The sequence below is a fragment of the Rhyacophila brunnea genome, unplaced genomic scaffold (genome assembly GCF_057557595.1).
Source record: "Rhyacophila brunnea isolate RB1 unplaced genomic scaffold, BYU_Rbru_1.0 scaffold_8, whole genome shotgun sequence".
NCBI lineage: Eukaryota > Metazoa > Arthropoda > Insecta > Trichoptera > Rhyacophilidae > Rhyacophila > Rhyacophila brunnea.
In genome coordinates, this window is record NW_028233350.1 from 39,617,447 (window position 1) to 39,637,590 (window position 20,144).

Sequence of the window (20,144 nt, forward strand, 5' to 3'; positions counted from 1 at the left end):
TGTAATTGTGTGATGTTAGACCAACGGCCCTGATAGCAATATGTATACCAGGCTTGGTCATGTTTCCGTTGACTCATTAAATAATTTAAATACGATACATTTCCAAACGTAACACATTTAATACCTTTATGCGTAACACCAATAACACCAATTTCCACGAATAGCGCGAACTCATGCAACATTTCATCCATAGGTAAAGAATGAAATTATAGAATGAGAAGCCAGTGACACTTTGAAATACTATGCAATTGTGTCTGTAATTTATTTGTTACAATCTTTTATCTTCATCCAACAGAGAGTCTTATCCACTGATATACGTAAGCTATTTATTATGATAAAAAAATAATCAGACAGTTCCAATCAAATCGGTTAAAAACACATCGGTTAAAGCCACAGGCTTATACTATATCAACAGGGTAGTTAGATATAGTTATAACAACGTAATTGATCTTCTACCAAGTAAATGCTGACCCAATTAATAAAATACAATTTATCTTAATATTCATATACCACGTTAAATTATTAGGTACCTAAATAAACTATTATTTCAATGAATAAAACATAATAGCGCCTGTACACGTGCATGGATTTACTTGCAGCAATAGTGTGTATTTTAAACTATGATAATAACTGTTGCTTAAAAAGTGCTGACTGTCTCGACAATCTCATTCTTCACGAGTAAGCGAGATGCAATGTTGTCATTTTATAGCACTATTTGACAGGTTCTACTACGCAGGCATGGAACAAATCCCAAATGATACGTGAAAAATCAGAACCTTCCGAACTTTTTTGATCCATGCATGCAATCTTACAACTTGCATGATAATACATGTTTACACGTGCATTTTCTTGTTATCCCGCGATAATACTTACTGTCAGCAGTCAGCAGTAAATCCATGCACGTGTAAACGGGGTATAATATTTAAGAATGAAGCGACCTGTATTAATAATACCAAAGTAAAAATACGTTACAACTAAAATTTGGGAGATATTCACGTTGTTGATAAACGACAATCAGTATCGTTAATCCATTGATTCAAAATTATCAAAGAGGGTCGTGAATATTAACAGAAATTGAAATAACACCTCAAATGTATAGTGCGGCTTAAATTTCGGCATGATACGCAAGGCCGAATTTATAAGGCTGGGCTAAAGAGGCAACTCCGCCCCCCCGGAGTCCAAAAAATATATTAAAATAATACTGTTATATTATATTCCAAAATGACATGGTCAAACACATATAATTTCAAATAAAACAAATACATTTACTAATAGGTACAGATGAAGTCGCGTATTACATTTCAGCTTGAAGTATAAGAAAAATGACGTAGGTAGATATTATAAGCAAATATAATATAATAGTTTTCATTAAGACGATACTTTGGACTCGCTGGCAATCGGAGAGCGAACGTAGAGGTGTGAACACGTCAATTTGTTTCGTGATGGCGACGGGCAATCGTAAATCGTGTAAAGATGACTAAAAACGTTACCCACTTACTTTAAAAAGAAAACATATCAATGAATATATTATTATTGTTACTAATATAACAATAAACAGAACATTAAATGGACGCATGTTGGATTTATATGACAAATTATATTTCGTTCGGCAGGCGTCATTTGCACAATCCGCGCATCGCCTATCCACGATCTTTTTAGATTTAGACCATGCCTCAACTGAGGTATAGCCTTAATCAAACATTTATTATTAGGTTGGGTTTTTTGGGGGCCTACGATGCATGTGGATGCAAATACCATTAAATATATATATAATATATATGTTGTTGTTCCAAATGATTATTTAAGTATATTATGTTATTGTATTAATTTTTAAACTGGGTTATAAATGTCGACAAACAAATGCTGAAATTATTTTACGTAGCTGCCAGACGAAAACGCCGTATGGCTAAACATGAAGTTTGGACTAACTAAAGCAACTAAAAACGATTCTGCGGCATTTAGAGCTCACTATTTGGTGTTTTGTAGTGAACTTGGAAAAAGTGTACGTGCAAACAATCGGCTGCTTCTTGCGCTGCCAGCCGTCGATTTTGTCGAAGGAAAAAAACCAAGATCGCTCATAACACGGCGAATATCAAAATGTGGTATTTATTAAACGATAATAAAAAACATATTTCAAATAAAATGCTATATTATTATGTGTGATCATATCAATTAAATTTTGCTGGGTTATTTACGTGCCTATTTGATCAATAGTTTATATTATAATAAGAGTTTGTAGCGGACCCTTTTTGAGTTCTGCTCCTAGGGTCTTCTCCGCTCCGGGTAAAATTTTTTAATATCTATTAGATAATAGTCTACAAATGTTAAAAAAATAAGTAGTTTTGAAATAAGGTTTATTATTCGTCATTATCATTATTAATTATATTTAACAAAATTTCCGACAGGAAATCGTCTTTCATTAGCTAGTCAAAAAGTGAAGTTATTTATCACTCAGCAGTGTTGCCGTATTTCAAATAAATCCAGTATTGCAAAATGTTAAACATAATATTTTCATTGTATATTAGGACGAAAATTTAATAATAAAAAAAGCACCCGGAGCAGTGGAGCACTACAAATTTTTAATGCTCTTGCTCCGGGTAAAACCCCATTGCTCCACTGTTCCGTGATCCTGCTTCGAGCTCCGCTCCAACACTCTGATTATAATACATAACTTCGAAAAACGTAAAAATCTAGCTATTAGGATTTTAAAAAATGGATAATAAAAGTCGATTGCCGTGCGATGGCTCCAACCAAGAACCTACCTAGTCAATACGTTCGTAGATCTTTTGTCAGTCTTTGCGTCTTATTATCCCTTTACCAAATTAATGTTATAATGTAAGAACATTAATTATTGGCTCTCGCAAATCTCATGTCGCGTTGAAACGAGGCGATTTTTGTGCTGTTGTGTTGAATGTTGAAGAAGACGTCAAAAAGTAAGTTCCCACGTATCCATTTGTTGAGCCGATAGTTGTGATCAATTTGGCGTTAAGTGAAACATACAAGTTTGACGTATTGATGCAATTTGTTGTTTACTCTAGGCAACTTGATAGCCAACCAGTTGACTAGAATGGTGATTCATAATTGAATCAACAAACATTGAAAAGACCCCAATTTAGTTCAATTCAACTTAATGTGTTGATGAATTTTGTAGAAATATGGTTTCCACTTAATAATTGACTTTCAATTGCCATTGAACATACAGTTGAACGACAAAAATTGTCACGTCCGAACGCGGCATTAAATAATGAAGTAAATCAAGTGTACCTATTCCACTACCTACAAAAATCATTTCAACTTCCTCTTCATTTCAACTTTTTAATTCTGGTTTTAACACCGAGTTGTTTTGCGCAATGCGCATGCTTTATCTTTACATTGAAAAAATGTTACGCACCGTATCAACGGTCTACATCTGTACGTTAAATAGTTTTAATTTTTTCACGGGAAGCAGTGTTGGCATCTTTTGATAATACTGATTTAAACGCAAAGATATAAAAACATAGTAAGTACACATTTTTTTTTGTTTTGAATCCTTCAAAATTATAGTAGGTATGCTATACCCCATATTATGTCGGTTGAAAGGGAATAGCTTCCAGGTCGGTCCGAACCTCAGTTGGTTCAGCCGGCCATTGCGACTTGGTATCTACGAGAGAAAATATCTCAGCTTTTAAAAAGTTTGCGGCATTTTACGGCTAGCGAGAAGGTCTTTTCTCATCGAGAATTGACCGTAATACATTATATCGAAGTAGGAATCACGCACACTCAAGTGCACGCCAACCAAGGTCTTGGGAAGTTGCTCCTGGGACACATTCGGTACAAATTTGAAGAGCGCCTAACGTTCGTTACGCCACGGTATACGCCTGCATAGCGGATGTGGAGACGTGGCGGGTGGTGGAGGGAAAATCAAGTACGCTGCACTTACTATACTACTATACATTTGTTCTCGGAATCATTCGGTTGGCGTGAAGTTAAACAGAAATGGTGGAAGTACGTGAGTCAGCACTTTCTTCACGAAGAACGGCCATTTTTAATCAGATTTGAGGCTTGCAATGCGCAGGCTACGAGTGCACTGCAATGCGTCCATCTAGCGAACGACAAAATATCTGAATGTAGACAGGGCTATAGTGAAATTCATTGAATGCGTTTAATCGTCGAAATATTGAAAGAGGATAAAAATACTTCGGCCACAAAGCTTGAGGGGCCGCGTGTTAAGAAGCTATTTGCGCGGAAAAGCACACTTTCAGCGCAAAATGGTTTGCATCGGATAAAGTGGATCATACTATAAATATAAAAGCCGGCCTTCGCGAATCGCGCATTCCGCTCAAAGTTTAGTGACAGCGAACGCAATTTTTAGACTCAAAACTTTTCGTGGATAAAAAATAACACGATCATAATCGGGTAGGGTCAGTCGAATTTCGAATAAATACCTACCCTTAAAACTACGACTCTATTGTCTTACTGATTTTCAAATCTATTATTTTTTTTATCAAAACAACTGGTTTTACAAAAGTATCATGCCTATAATTATACGCTGCCAATGAAAGTATTGTAAATTAAAATATTTTCATACAGAAATATTAAATAACAGTAAGTTTAGAGTGATAAAAATATTTTTCTCGTGATAGATAATATTGTGTTGATACCAAATTTCATAGAAAGAAATTTATTATCTTTGCACTTTTCTACAAACAACTACTATAAAGTCGCCAATGTAAATTGTATGTTGGTACACCAAAGTCACATTTTTAAATACTATAATAATACTACCATCAAATCAAAATCTAGCTGATAATCTTAATAGTCAATAATTAAAGGGAGCATTTTCACAGTATGTATTAAATTATTTAACTAAAACTCTTAAATTAATTATGTTTAGCTAGCGTATATATATTAATTTTTCTTCTTTTACAACCTATTGCATAAGAAATATTTGAAATAAAATTATAAAAACTGTCATTAAACAAAAAAAAATATTTAAAATAAAAGCATAATATAATTATTAATACACACACAGTACACACATATTCCACTTAATTTAATAATGTACACTGCCGGTTTTGTTTGCTTCAATAGAACATTCACAACTGATATGAGATGCACAATTTTACTTACAGGTATTTATCTTGTTCTTGGCCGTACACTCATGGCTGAGGATCGTGACCATATTTTTTTCGTGGATAAAAAATAACACGGTCATCATCGGGTAGGGTCGGTCGAATTTAGAATAAATACCTCCCCTTACTCCTTCCGTTCGTCACTTTGGTCAGTTATTTTCTACCATGTATTTAGATCGAACTGATTATTAATTCTTACCCTTTTTATAGACCGGGCGTTTCCAAACCGCGGCCCTGGACAGCTACTAATACGTCTCGTAATATTGACGACGATAAAAATAAATATACGATACAAATTAAATTATATTGACGACGTAAAATGCAGTGACTGTAACGATTTTTTATGCATTAATTTTAAAAAAAATGTCAAATCTTCCACTAGTTTAATCGGCGGTAATATTCTTTGATGATGGGCTTTATTCGTCAGCGGATTTAAAGGGGCCTCGAAACAGTTCAAACTCAAACAAATCATACCAAAATGATACCGATACGTCACCAGATGCGCCACTGAGTTTAATGTTTACGTTGTTTCGTTTGTGTAATAAAGAAACTAGTTGCCTAGTAGATACTACTCTCTGTGGGAGCGAATGTGTTGTGGAACATATTTAGCAGTGAAAAATAAAATTAGAAAAGTTATATAAGTACTTATATATAATTTAATTAGTAAGTAATTATTTTTCCAGTACCTACGTAATGGGATTCACTACAATTTTCATTTGAAAATCTGTCATTACCTACTCAGTAGAAATAATGTATGTAGGTATATCATTGACGTACTTATATCAAAATTGGAATATCCAGCGTGACAAAAAAGTTACATATCAAAATATCCGGATTTTTACATGGTATAAAAAATAAATGGAGGTAATAAACCTATACACAATAACTATACTCGTATTATGTATTTAATTTACGACCCAAGACACTTGTTATTCACTCAACGTGGTGGAGTGAAGTTAAAAGATTGCAAACCTATGTCATAGACTCCAAGATCTGCTTTTCTCTGTTGTATTTATGAGAAGTTGAGTTGCAGCTATCTTTTGTGAGGTCTGTCATGCATCACGATGTGTGGAATCCTAGTTTCACCATTCATTAAAAGAAAACAAAACTAAAAACCATCAAGAAAAGCCCGCTGATTTTTTTTTCATACAGTAAATTGACTGGTCACAATTTTAATTTTTATTATTACACATATTTTTTATACTTACCAATTTAATCATAATACTATAGTTCTGGAATCACTATCGAATCCGGTAATACAATTAAAATTTATAATATGATTCCATCCAGCTAGATGCAGACAAAACTTTTGGAATAGAAAATATGATTTTAAATAAGTAATTAAAAATATATTTAAAATAAAAATATATTAATACACCCACGGTAGCTGCGCGGCTTAAGCGTTGGACTATAACGCCGTGGGTCCCAGGTTCGAATCCTGGGTCTGGCAAGTACACATATTGTTTTTCAATTTATGTGTGAGTCAGGGTATGGACCTAATAGGTTGAGCAAGACGTGGCTGACATCCATTTCTCGTAAAAAACAAAATCTGTTAATACAAACCTCTACTCTGTGGAGGCCCATATGATCCTATTAGGATCGGACATGGTCGAAAAAAAATATAAGTATATAAAAAAAAAATGTTTGGGTAATAGACAAATTTTATATCTAACGCGTTTGTTATTTTGTGACGAGAATAATATTTTCATATTGAAATCATTAGAAAAAAAACTCGGTGTATTATTCGACCATAGAGTACTTTGATATAAATAGGAAAGAAAGAGCAAAGAGTAAATTTAAATATCAAAGAATCCATTAAAAACTGCAGACTCCGGCAGATGGCGTTGGCATCGTCAAACAAACAAGTTAACCCCTCGCATGCCGGCGACCGCCACAATAGTTTTTCGCTGTCACGCGCCAGATGCCAGCCGAACGCTATTAACTTTTCCCCTCTTCCAGGTGAACAGACTATTTTCAAAATGAACGTTCATATTCTTTGTCTGAATTATTAAGGTTTGCACGGTCGGCTCGTTTTTTTTCAGGACACGAGACGAACCGTACGTGAGTGTATACATTACTCGACGTAAAACTTTAAACGTTTTACGAAAATAGAATGACAGGTAAGAAAAACTGTCACCCACTTAAAAAATATTACAGTTTTATACAGGGCTGAAACAAAAATTATTCGATAATCTATTATAGGGTTGTAATGGAATTATTTAATACTGCCTATTGCGTAAGGTCATTTCCGTCTAAACAGAGTGATAAGGCATATAAACGACATATAAAATATATCTTGTACAAAACACTAATAAGACGAGTAGAAATGCTTAGAAATAAAGGAACATAAGTGGCGATTGTGTGTGAAACAAGATTACAACCAAAGTTGACGTTAAAGAAATTCTTATTGCATAGGGGTGGAGCCAAAAAGGGACTTTTAGTTATTATCATTGCGTCAAACTAAAACTTGCTTAACACAATCACTGCTAACCTTTTAATTACCACATTTAAATAACATGTTGATTATATCTAATGGCCAACGACTCCAAACGCGCCAGTCGCGGTGTTAGCACTAAATGAGTTAAGTCATATGAGGAAACCACTTCATCTGGAAGAAAATTTAACATCTTTTGTTAGAACTTTCGACGTGAAAAGTTATAAGTACTTTTGTTTCTGTTTATTTTCACAGCAATGTGTCTAATTTGAATGTTATAGCCTGACTTGTAGTTCTTAAAAGACTAAAAACATTAATAAACATAAAAAAATATGAATACTTGCTTTGAAAAAGCAAAAACGTATTGTCACATCAATATGGCTGGCTATAGGATAAACGGGTCACGCATGCTTAAAAAAATCAAATTTTAATAAGCCTGAAAGCAAACGAAGACTTACCCCACCTCGTACAAGTTGCAGGGATAGTGTCGTGTTTAATTTAAATACGTTGGGCATTTAAATGCCTTAAAATAATTTTATATGTGATGATACATCCAATTTATAAACAATATACTCATATAACATAGCACCTAGTTAATTCCCTGAATGAAATTATAATGAAAACTGGTTTCTACTGCTTAGAAGCACATCCACGATAGCTATATATAGTAATATTTTAAAAAAACATGGCTAATATTAATTTTGAAATGTTTGGTAAAACTATAGTCAACAAACGACCTCTTAATCCATTTTGAAAAAACTGTGAGGTAATGCTATTTATTTTAAGAGGGCAGTATTTACAATAAACTTTTTGGTTTTTTTCTATTCTATATGAACAATTCTATTCTATATGATGTAATTTAGCTTTTAACACTAGGTTATAATTGGTTCAACCTTCCAAGTTCCAAATCCAAATTTTGATATAGGTATTGCTTATAAATACGTACCTACGTAGGTAACTAATAAATACAGTACAGCATGGCATTTAACTGGTTAGAAAAAAGAAATTCGCATAGCGGTCTGACGTCATTGCAGGCCGTCCTACATCCAGGAGTACGACAGGGGTGTTCATATCGGGAAACATAATTCTCAATAATTGAAGACATAGATAATGCTATTGTTGTCGGGGACGCTGTCAGCAAAATCAGGGTTGCCAATCAGTTTGGTGGACCAACATTTCAACGCAGTTCGATTTTCTGTCATCTCGGCACATTACGGTATTTTCATTAAGGGGGGACATGCTCGTCGAAGGTCAAAATTGAGTTTTTATTGTATTTTCAAACCATGATCATGGACACTCCTTAAACGTTGTAGATGATCTATTTATATAATTTTGAAGCCTTATTATCCTTTATAGTTATTTGAAACATTTGATGACTGCATGAAGTATTTTTGGTACATAAAATAGTATTCTTTTAAACCTCTCGCTCTAATGTTTTAGAATATAGTCATATTTCGGTACATAACTGTGCAGTGGTGTTAAGATTTTTTACATTTATTAATTTTTAAACGCATTTATAAAACCATTAGCATAATTTATTACGAGATAATTTTTGTAAAATATTCACGATAAACAATTATATTGATAATCTCTGTGATCCCAAATTTGACAAGAATTAGGCATTTTATTATTCAAAAAATCGGCAAGATTAACACATTTGAAGATAATTCTAAAGATATTTATTATAAGCTATGTCTTTGACCATTCAAGTGTGATAAACATCTTATGAATAATGATTGCTTTATAATAATTATTGACCTAAGAATAAGGTAGTGTTTTTTTGAAATACGCCATTTCTTTTGTCATTCCCCAGTGGTTAAGCTACAACATGCGGCCGTAGCCATAAATTGACAAACTATAATTGAAGTAGGGAGTAAAATGATATTGACGCGCGTGTTTGAACATGTACCATTTAAAAAAAAATAAAAAAAAATTCCGTTAGGTACATGTTCAAACACGCGCGTTAACATAATTTTACTCCCTACTTTAATTATAGTTTGTCATTTTATGGCTACGGCCGTATGTTGTAGCTTAACCACTAGGGAATGACAAAAGAAATGGCGTATTTCAAAAAAACACTACCTTATTCTTAGGTCAATAATTATTATAAAGCAATCATTATTCATAAGATTTTTATCACACTTGAATGGTCAAAGACATAGCTTATAATAAATATCTTTAGAATCATCTTCAAATGTGTTAATCTTGCCGATTTTTTGAATAATAAAATGCCTAATTCTTGTCAAATTTGGGATCACAGAGATTATCAAAATAATTTTGTATCGTGAATATTTTACAAAAATTGTCTCGTAATAAATTATACTAATGGTTTTATAAATGCGTTTAAAAATTAATAAATGTAAAAAATCTTAACACCACTGCACAGTTATGTACCGAAATATGACTATATTCTAAAACATTAGAGCGAGAGGTTTAAAAGAATACTATTTTATGTAACAAAAATACTTCATGCAGTCATCAAATGTTTAAAATAACTATAAAGGATAATAAGGCTTCAAAATTATATAAATAGATTATCTACAACGTTTAAGGAGTGTCCAGGATCATGGTTTGAAAATACAATAAAAACTCAATTTTGACCTTCGACGAGCATGTCCCCCCTTAACAAAACTGTGAAACCCATCACATTATCATGTCATCTTTTCAATATAATCAAAATATTATGTGTTACTTTACTTATTTCTTCTGAAATCTTTCTTATGGTATCATTCTGCGCTACATTTTTAGAAATACACTTAATAGTAAGATATCCGTACCTAAGTACTACTAGACTATAGTTTTGAGAAAAAGATCTTTAAACATGTAATTAACAAATATTATGATTGTTCACTAGCGGCACGCGTAGTCGTCAGAAAACTTTGATAGGGCATACCGCATCAATTATTATTGTAGGTAGTACAGGAATACTGGTGTTCCGCTGAACATGAATAGGTATTCCGTGAAATTATCAGAAAGTATCCCAGTGTGTAAAAATAAGCTATTATTTTTATACATATTTATGAGAAGCAGCATTTTCTTATTATGCTGCTACGAAGTCAAAGTCCAGGAACAGGCTCGATGCTACGCCAGATATAAGAATTATTTAGCTTTCTAATATTGTGTCTGATATCAAGAAGATTTGCAATTTCAAGAACCCAAAATCATCGAAGACATTAAGCACTTTATTCACTTATATTTTTATGTGTTATGTTTTAAAAATAATTGAAAAATAAATGTTTTTCTCATTTTTTTTAAATTCATTAATTTTGTATATTTATCTACCCGATAAAATAAGCAAGATGTTTCAATTTCAAAATTTCAGGATATGCAGTGTTCTTCCATTCTTACTTCAACATCATTATTTCCAATATTTAAATAAACAGCCAACACATCATTTGTATTTATAGTGCGAAAAAACTATACAATACCTTACATTAAATTATTGTGACCTCACTGAGAATCGAACACGAAGCCCCCGGATGAAAGACCAGTGCCTTACGCACTGGACTACGTGGGTCGTTTAACGCTTTACGGCTATTTCTTTCCTGTGTGACAAGCTCACGGTGATACGTAATACGCACAATTTACATGGAACCGTTCCAAGTGATCGTTGATTTAAAATTGAAATAAAATTTTAAAACGATGTTGATCGCTTTTCACCCTGTCCAATTCCGACAATGCGGACTTTTCCCGAACTGGAAAAGTATAAAGTACTATACTCCTTTCACAGTTTTCCAATTAACTTTAGTTTCATAGGTCAAGGCTCGCCCGCTGCTCTCAAACTCAAAGAAAACTTTTGATAGGTGAATCTGTGAGGTGTACGGTTGAAACAGGGTGTATGAAAATGTCTATTATTAAAAGAATCTCTTATAAAAATACAATTACTTAAAAATACCCGGGGTTTACGATTAAAGAAATATACCAAACAGTGGCAAAGACCAAACCAAACCAACAATGGCAACCAAACATAAACTTAACGAAAGGTAGCGGCAAGGGTTTTGAGTGCATGCAGAAACACGTTTCGTGAAAAACACACAGGTCCACAAGATTTAGAACAAAATGCAGAGCATTGGAGCGGAAGCACGGAGCAGTGGAGCAATGGGTTTTTATCCGGAGCAGGAGCACCGAAAATTTGTAGTTCTCAACTGTGCGGATGTTTTTTTTTATTATTAAATTTTCGTCGTTAAGTCAAATGAAAATATTTTATTTGACACTTTGCGACACAAAAACTATTGGAGATACGGTAACACTGCCGAGTGATAAATAACCTCACTTTTTTGACAGAAGAGGCAGATAATGAAAAACAATTTGTTGTCGGAATTTTGTTAAATAGAATTAATAATGAAAAGGACGAATCCTTATTTCAAAATCACTTATTATTACTTTTATTTTTAATAACTATTAACAAAGTTGACCCTTTTTTTAATTTCTCAAATATCATTTTTCGACTGTGACGTGCCGAATAGTTTTTCATAGGGTACAACTAGTTTTTAAGAATCCTATTAAAAATAATGATGTTCAAGATACCACTCCCAGAACAAAGCACACATATAGCTTCATCACTTTTTTCAATTACGCCACACATTTCGGTCCAGCAATTATGAAACTGTCTGCCAGAATTACTAACACTAGCTCCACCAAGTTTTTGATTCTTATTTGGTGCAGCCATTTTTTGTGGGTAGAAATGAAATTGTTTGTTAATTTATTAATTGGCTCGGTTCTTTCTGCATACATTGCCACCAGAATTACTTCGATGAAATCAGGCATTTTATCGCTACAGTGGTCGTAAGCATTGTAAATCGATCAAAATCAGAAGTACGCGGCACGGTATCCCTCGCCGCCTGATGACGTTAGTGCGATAATATTATATGTGACCCATAAAGCCTAAGGACCGACCTATGCAGTTATGTATTTATATTAAACGTAATGCTTATTCTTGAAGAGTATTTGCCTGCTATTTTTATAAAATGCGATCTGTCATTTATTATTAGTATAGTTATTTTTTCTCTTTAAACGCGTGCCATGCAAAATCATCTAGCGTGCCACTGGTGACACGCCTACCAAAAGTTTGCCACCACCGCCCTAGAGAGATCAGCATGAATTGTAAAATAATGATTATGAGTGAGTTAAAAATCATTATTTACAATAGCGAAAATTTTACCTGTTAACGATTCAAAGTTATCAGTAAAAATAAATGTAGTCAGACACTTTAAAGCCATGTAATCTAGAATTCCATGTATTGATTAACAATATCGATTTCCGTTATATGGAAAATACTGTGCTTTGTCAAGCAAACTGAATAGATAACAACAATTAATTATTCCGATTTGAGCTATTCCAGTGGTATGAAAATATGCTAAATGTTTTGGGACAAGCTGTACGACAAATGGATGCTTACGTACATATTTGTACAACATGTAAGTTTGTCGGTTTTTCCGCATACAATTTTTTTTCAAAAAGTTAGGGAGAAATATAATACCTCTTTTAATGGAGTTGCCAAAATTATAATCAAATAGAATGGAGGGTAAATCGAATAAATGTTTTTTCAAGTCGTTTCCGGGAATATCCAAGTTTATTTAAGCATCGCGAATAACCTTGTTTTAACATGGGACTAATATAGAAAGAGATTTTATTTAATTTGTGTTGGTTTTGTATTTTCATAGAAGCTTTCATGGAATAGTAAATTAGAAGCATCAAATTATATCATAACGGGAAATACAAAGAAAAGTGTACAATATATTTGTCTCGATTTATCTGTAACGCATGAGAGAAAACATCATATTATGTAAATGTGTAGGAGAGAGCGAGACAGTGAGAAGACATTCAATGGAGTAGAATAAAAGAAAAGATACAAATAAACGCAAATTCTATATTTGAAAAATAAACTGACAGGAAAATAAATGATAGGACACTCTCATAATGGTTTGACAAATACTTAAAGTATTAGTACTAGCACATCGAGTAGGTATATAGAAATTATTAAACGATATTATAATTAATTTGTGACAAATTAAAGGATTTTTTTAGTATATTATATGATACTAGTGCAGCTCTGATCAACACCCCCCCCCACCATATATAATATTTAAGTTCCATTATCCTGCAAAGTACATCAACGACACCCATGGTTGGAGTAGCGACGCAAAGACACTAACTTACACCAAATTTGTTCACCAGTTTGATTGTGATTATAGCATTATACTTACAACCGAACTAAGTGTATCTATGTTCTCAATATAGCATTAAGCTCAAATTACATTGGTAGATTCTCAGGATCGTGAAAAGTTACCTTTGAGTCGTTCCCTGGAGTCGTCACCGAATTGGAACAATTCCTATTTTCCGGGTACGTCGAATATTACCGAGAACGTACGAAAATATCCGATCAAACCTTGAGCTTACGAAAATGGGCGCAAGTGGTGTGTCCTATCTTCCGTTTGACATAACAATACAAATTTGACGTTCACACAATGAAGGCGCCTGACTTTAATAATTATTTTAACAGGCAAAAAGGCTACTCACTTGTTTAAATGTCATCTCTAATAGTTTCAATTTGCATTTAAAGATTTTAAAGTAACAACATACTAACTATAACTGTTTAGTGTTATCGCCAAGGTGAACAAGATATTTTGGGTTTACTTATAATAAATTGTTAACACTGGCAACTGAGCGTATATTATGAACCAACAAAATCAAGTGTCATCAGTCATCACTCATCAGGATCGCAAATGTTATTTAAAGCTGACGATTGCTCACAAGTCACAACTAGAGTTGGGTTTCGTGAATTCTCGAGAAATTTTCGAGATTTTCATTCCCGAATCTCGAGAATTGAAATTTTTAACATTTCGGGAAATGCCGGATCTCGAGAATCTATCCTCGGGATTCGGGATTTCTTTATTATCAAATATTAATTGAAACACCGATTTTCTATGTGAAAAAAGTAGACAGAAAACACAAAACGTTCAAAGACTGGTCAGGGCATTTAACACAATTAAGACAACGTCGACTCAAAATGAACGCAATTTTTGCAACATCAGGAAATTTTGTGTCTCAAAAACGTACGCGATTGTCAGACGCAGCGATTGACAGTCTGTGTTTTTTGAAACTCTATTTAATATATAATAAGTAATGTCTTGAATTATTTTTGTTTTTCTACTTTTATTTTGTTTGTCTTCTTAGATAAATAAAAAAAAATCATATGTTTTTGGAATTTGTCTGTTTTTACACCGATTTTAGGATTTTTACAGGTTTTTTTTTTAATTTCCCGATATCTCGAGAATTCTTTTCTGGAAATCCAGAATCTCGAGATTGAGATTTTCTCGGGAAATACTCAACTCTACTCTGTTGAACCGGGTTGGGTCTGTAAGTCTGCTGGAGTAATTGGGCCTGTAAACTATTATCTATTTAGATTTTATGAACAAAGGCATTTACTGGAGGCACAGAGTAATCAGTTTGAGTCGAATCATTAATTATGAGAAACACATTACGAAAACAATTAAATTTACTGAGCAATTTATTATTATTGTCATTTGTATTAAATTCTACGAAACGATATTAAACTCCTACTATCAATTATTTACAATTACAATTTAAACGATGGCATATTGAAAATTGTTTCAATGTACAAACCGTTCCAGAACCAATTTTATTTATCAATAATGTAATATTCAAAAAAAAAACACTATCAATGGAATTTGAGATTTAAATTCTAATTAATTTCGGTTTTGTTCTATTCCATTTGATCACCATTTATAGTTGTTTTGTATTTTAATTTGGTATGATGTCCAACTACTAAGTTTAATTTTGATTAATAAACACATAACTAGTTTAATGGTTGTTTATGGTTTCATATCTATTTTAATATTACACGATTGTATGGTTTTATTATTTTGATAGTTAAATGTTTATTGCGGACAAACACGGTGTGCGAGGAACGTTTATTCAATTGAGAGATTATTTGTGAACTGCGTCATTGAAAGGTTTGATATCGACTAATCATTATATCTAATACAATGTAATATGACAAGTTCGGGTGACGAGTACTTATCGTCTGAGATCGTTAGTTCTAATTGATGTTGATATACGTTATGTTACTATTAGCAAGAAATAATGTAGTAAAGAATTAGATAAGTATGTAAATTCTAATTGATTTAAGTTTTGTACTATTCGATTTGACCCGTTAAAAAAAAATATTATAAAAGTAGGTACCATGTAAGAATATTAATTGTTTAACTAACAACTTTTAAAGACTGATATCATAGATATACTATCTCATTAGTTAACTCCATTAATTTCCAATACGTTACCATTTTTCCTAGAATTGACGATCTTACACCGCTTGAGTGTAGAATTTTTATTGTTTATAAGTACGAATGATCTATTATTAGGGTTTGACGATTAATTATAATATGTTTATCGAGTGTATTATTAAATCATTATTAATAAGATAGGGGTTGTTTACTAAGACTACGACTATTTATAATTAGTTTGTTATATTTTTTATTGTGACCCTTGACGTGATAGGTAGGTAATGGAGTTTTTACCTACTTTAGTGTATTGATTTATTATATAATTAAGAGTTAATAGTGTTCGTTGTCAGTGTGTGTTTGCTTTTGGTGAGTATACACAGCGCCCGAAGATGCTGAAAGGCGAAACCCGGGTCGCAAACAACGACTCAAATACAATAGTACAAAACTTAAATTCAAGTACCTTCGGTCGATATTATTAATATAACAAGAAAAGTATGTGTTTACTAATAACGTCCTTGATTATAGAGAATCGTTTAAATGTTTAAAGTCAATTATTACACATGAATAATGAGAAAACTCCGTATATTGCAATCGTTTTAACAGAAGAAAATCCAATTCCTCGAATGGCATCCATCATCGGCATCATCATACACTTAATAAAGCGAATTCCTTCGCCATGTCCCGTCGATTCTGCACCACATTCTGACCATTCCGACTGATACACATCCCAAATATTCAGCGAACGCGGCCCAAATATATCGCTTGAACTTGTCTAGATTAGATGTGAATGTATTATGCGGATTCCATCACGTCAACCTTCCGTCCGTGGTGGGCGGCAATATGACGTCACAGCTGCGCGGTCTTGAACTTGCAAGAGGATGTTTGTCTATTATGGGTAGGGGTAGCACTTCCCCAAACCACCGCTGGGACGTCACGACGATAAATCGCCGGTTTAGAGACAACAAAAGCTTAACGAGATCCAAACTTCTGGATTGATTTTGCTCGATGTACTCGTTTTTTTTTTGTCCACGTAAAAGCGAACATCTCGTCCGATTCTGTGGTGTTAGGTAACACTATGTACTTAGAGGAGTTTTCAAAATAAACAACATTCAAATGCTAATATTACTAAACTAAATAAAATATATATAAAACACTATTCCCAATAGGTTTACGGTTACGGTAACGACGATAAGTCATCTATGCTTAATGTGAAAATAAGTATATTTTACTTATCATCATCATCAGCCTGAATCAATCCACTGCTGGATGAAGGTCTCTCCAAGCTGATTCCGCTTCTCTCGGTCCTGTGTATTGCGTTGCCACGTACTTCCGCAGAACTTTATCATTTCATCCATCCAGCGGCCTCTAGGTCTACCATGCGGACGTTTTGTACCTCTTGGATAACAGTGGATGACTAAATTTGTCCAACGGTTGTCCCTACTTCGAGCTATGTTTACAGCCCATTTCCATTTGAGGTTTTTGCGAACTCTTTTTCATCGCAAACCCTTGTCTATCTCCTTTCGATATATTAAGGGGAAATAATATCCCTAAAAGGCATGCTTTACATGTGCATAGTACTAATGCCCTGTAATAACATACAAAAAACGAACACTCGTAGATGCTGTGCTACGGCCGCCATCTTGGAAAATGGAGGACGACTTGTAGTTTTTCAGCCATGTCGCATTATAATCGCAAAATATCTAAAATATTTTAAATTAATAAAAAAACTTATTTTGAATTTATGTTAAAGATGTGTTACATTATGTTACCAAATGAAGAAATCAAGATGCCACTACTGTACAATTTTAGTTTTATTTAGTTTAAACATTGATATTTTGTAATAGTGCTGCGGATGCCAGAAGAGAACTTTAACCTGGCTTGCCTGTTTTTCAAGCCGACCGGATTACGGCGTCCTGGAAGGCCGCTAAATACAATCTACAGAGTGTATACGGCGGAGCTACGGGATGCTGGTTTGACCTGGAACGAAGCAAGAAGACTGGCGAGCGACAGGGATTCTTGGAGGCGCCGCGTGGTGTCCATATGCTCCAGCTAAGGGACGGATATGGGCAAAGAAAAAGAATTTTGTAATGCGTTTTAAAGTGTCTACAAAATGTTATTTTGTAACGTGTTTTTTACAAAGGGGTGCCTACCTGGTAATGTGATTTCGGCCTTTATCATAGTGACCCGTCCTTGCCTTTCGAGATATTTTATAAGGAATTTCTCGATTTCTAAATTCGGACATACCTTGTACCGCGGTCCGGAAACCGGAAGTACGATTAAAAAAATTTGTCGTTGACTATCTAGCGTGAATTTATATATAAATCGTCCATACCTTCTCCATTCATAAAAAGATGGGAAGAACATAACATCTAAGAATACGCAGTCAGTCTAGGTTAAGATCTCAATTGCTACGGAGACGTTTTATCTTGAGAAAGACACTCCTTGGTATCGCAATTATTGTTTTTGTTCTCGATAACACATACTTCGAAATATTTATGGTGAGTCACAGTAAATCAAGTGTTGTATTTAAATCTTCTTTCATATAATATATAGGTCTATATATTTTCTGGGTCGAATGTTTTCTTTAACGTCTCTGGCAACAAACTTTATTAATCACGCTATCAATATTGCATAAGACAAGAAAGTGTTTCGCCTGTTTTTCAGAGAAAATTACGCGAAACGTGCAAAGTTTATAAGAAAATAAACGCTCGCGTATTCAGAATATTTCCCGAAAACATCGCGTGATACGGCCCGACCTCAAATAATCGTATTTGCACTGGCCATTATCGTCCTCGAGAAATTATTTAAGCCAACTTAGTTATTTCGGAAGTCAGTAAGTAATGAAAGTTACCTAATAGAACGGGGAAAACATTAATAGGCGAAATATATTATTACATATAGCTGAAGGATTATTATTAATACAAGTGATAAATGAATCAAATTATTGCTACATTTGCGAGGTATCATTAATATTTGCAGATAGCTAGTAGGTACCATAAGTGCGTAGAGGACACCTCAATTAAAAAAAATAATCTAAAACAACTTTTCTGTAAATATTCAATTCCCTCTAAATGTCTAAACCAGGGATGCCCAACCCAAATCGTTTGGTGGGCCAAAAAAATATTACTAGGTGGGCCACACATATATAAAAAAACTTATTCAAAATATTTTATTACCTTATAATTAATGTGACACATTATTTTATATTGTTTGATATATTTTTCATATTTAGTGATAATTTAGCCGGCGCATCACAGTTGATTGGTCGTGTTTTCATCGGGCAACCTGCTTTTTACTACATTTAATTTCGGAAAGAACTATTCGTAGCGATATATAGTCCCAAATGCTGCTGTAATGCACATTGCCAGTCGTTTTAATTTTTGAAATTTATCTTCGAGGATAGATTATTTCTGATAAAACAAATCTAGCTTATTACGTTCGAACATGCTTTTTAACTATATGCTTGATTGCTGTTCTATTAGCTCCATTTGTAAATTTGGAGGCGCTGATTCCACCTCCACGTTAAATGGAGTTAAGAATATTTTGAACATTTCCTCATGCTTTTGCATAAATGCGAAGCTGTAAGTATCGAATTCTTTAATTACTTTTGTAACTTCATTTGAATATTTAAAAAAATCTTCACGGTCACTTTTAAGTACGGAGTGTGTGGAGAAGGCGTAAGCATAAAAACAAGTACTAGCACGCAGCACAATAAAGTTATAATTTCACAAAATATAATATAAATGTGTTAAATTTACGAGATTTTTTTGCATTGTATGAATACCACAATGCAAAATATATTAAGCTGAAAACTCCAATTGGGCCTTGGACCGCGGGTTGGGCATGTCTGATCTAAACCATTTCAAATAATTCCACAAAAAAGCTTACATAATTCGACTAATCACGGAGCTTCATAAATTTGTCTCCAGACATTTCCATATAAGTAGGTAACAATTTTCTTCGATGTAAAAATTATACCTACCATTTTTATTTACATAAATTTTAATTTTAACTAGGTATACTGTATCGACAAATATTGGAAAATAATTACCTTATATAATATATTTGTCTTAAATTATTTGTAACGCATGTCATGATAGAAAACATAAGAAAATTTGTAAAAGAGAGAAAAGTAGGGAGAAAACGTATTTACATATACACGTATAAACGTAAATTCTATCGAATTTCTTAAAAATCGTAGGAATCGTCTATTTTAATCGGTCCGTGAAAGAAAAGAAATGACACTCGATTCGCTCCGACCCTCAGTTAAACGAGTTGACCATTGAGATTAGGCATTGTAAAGTTTAAAATGTAAACTAATGACATTAGGTCAAATTATTATAGCGTACGATC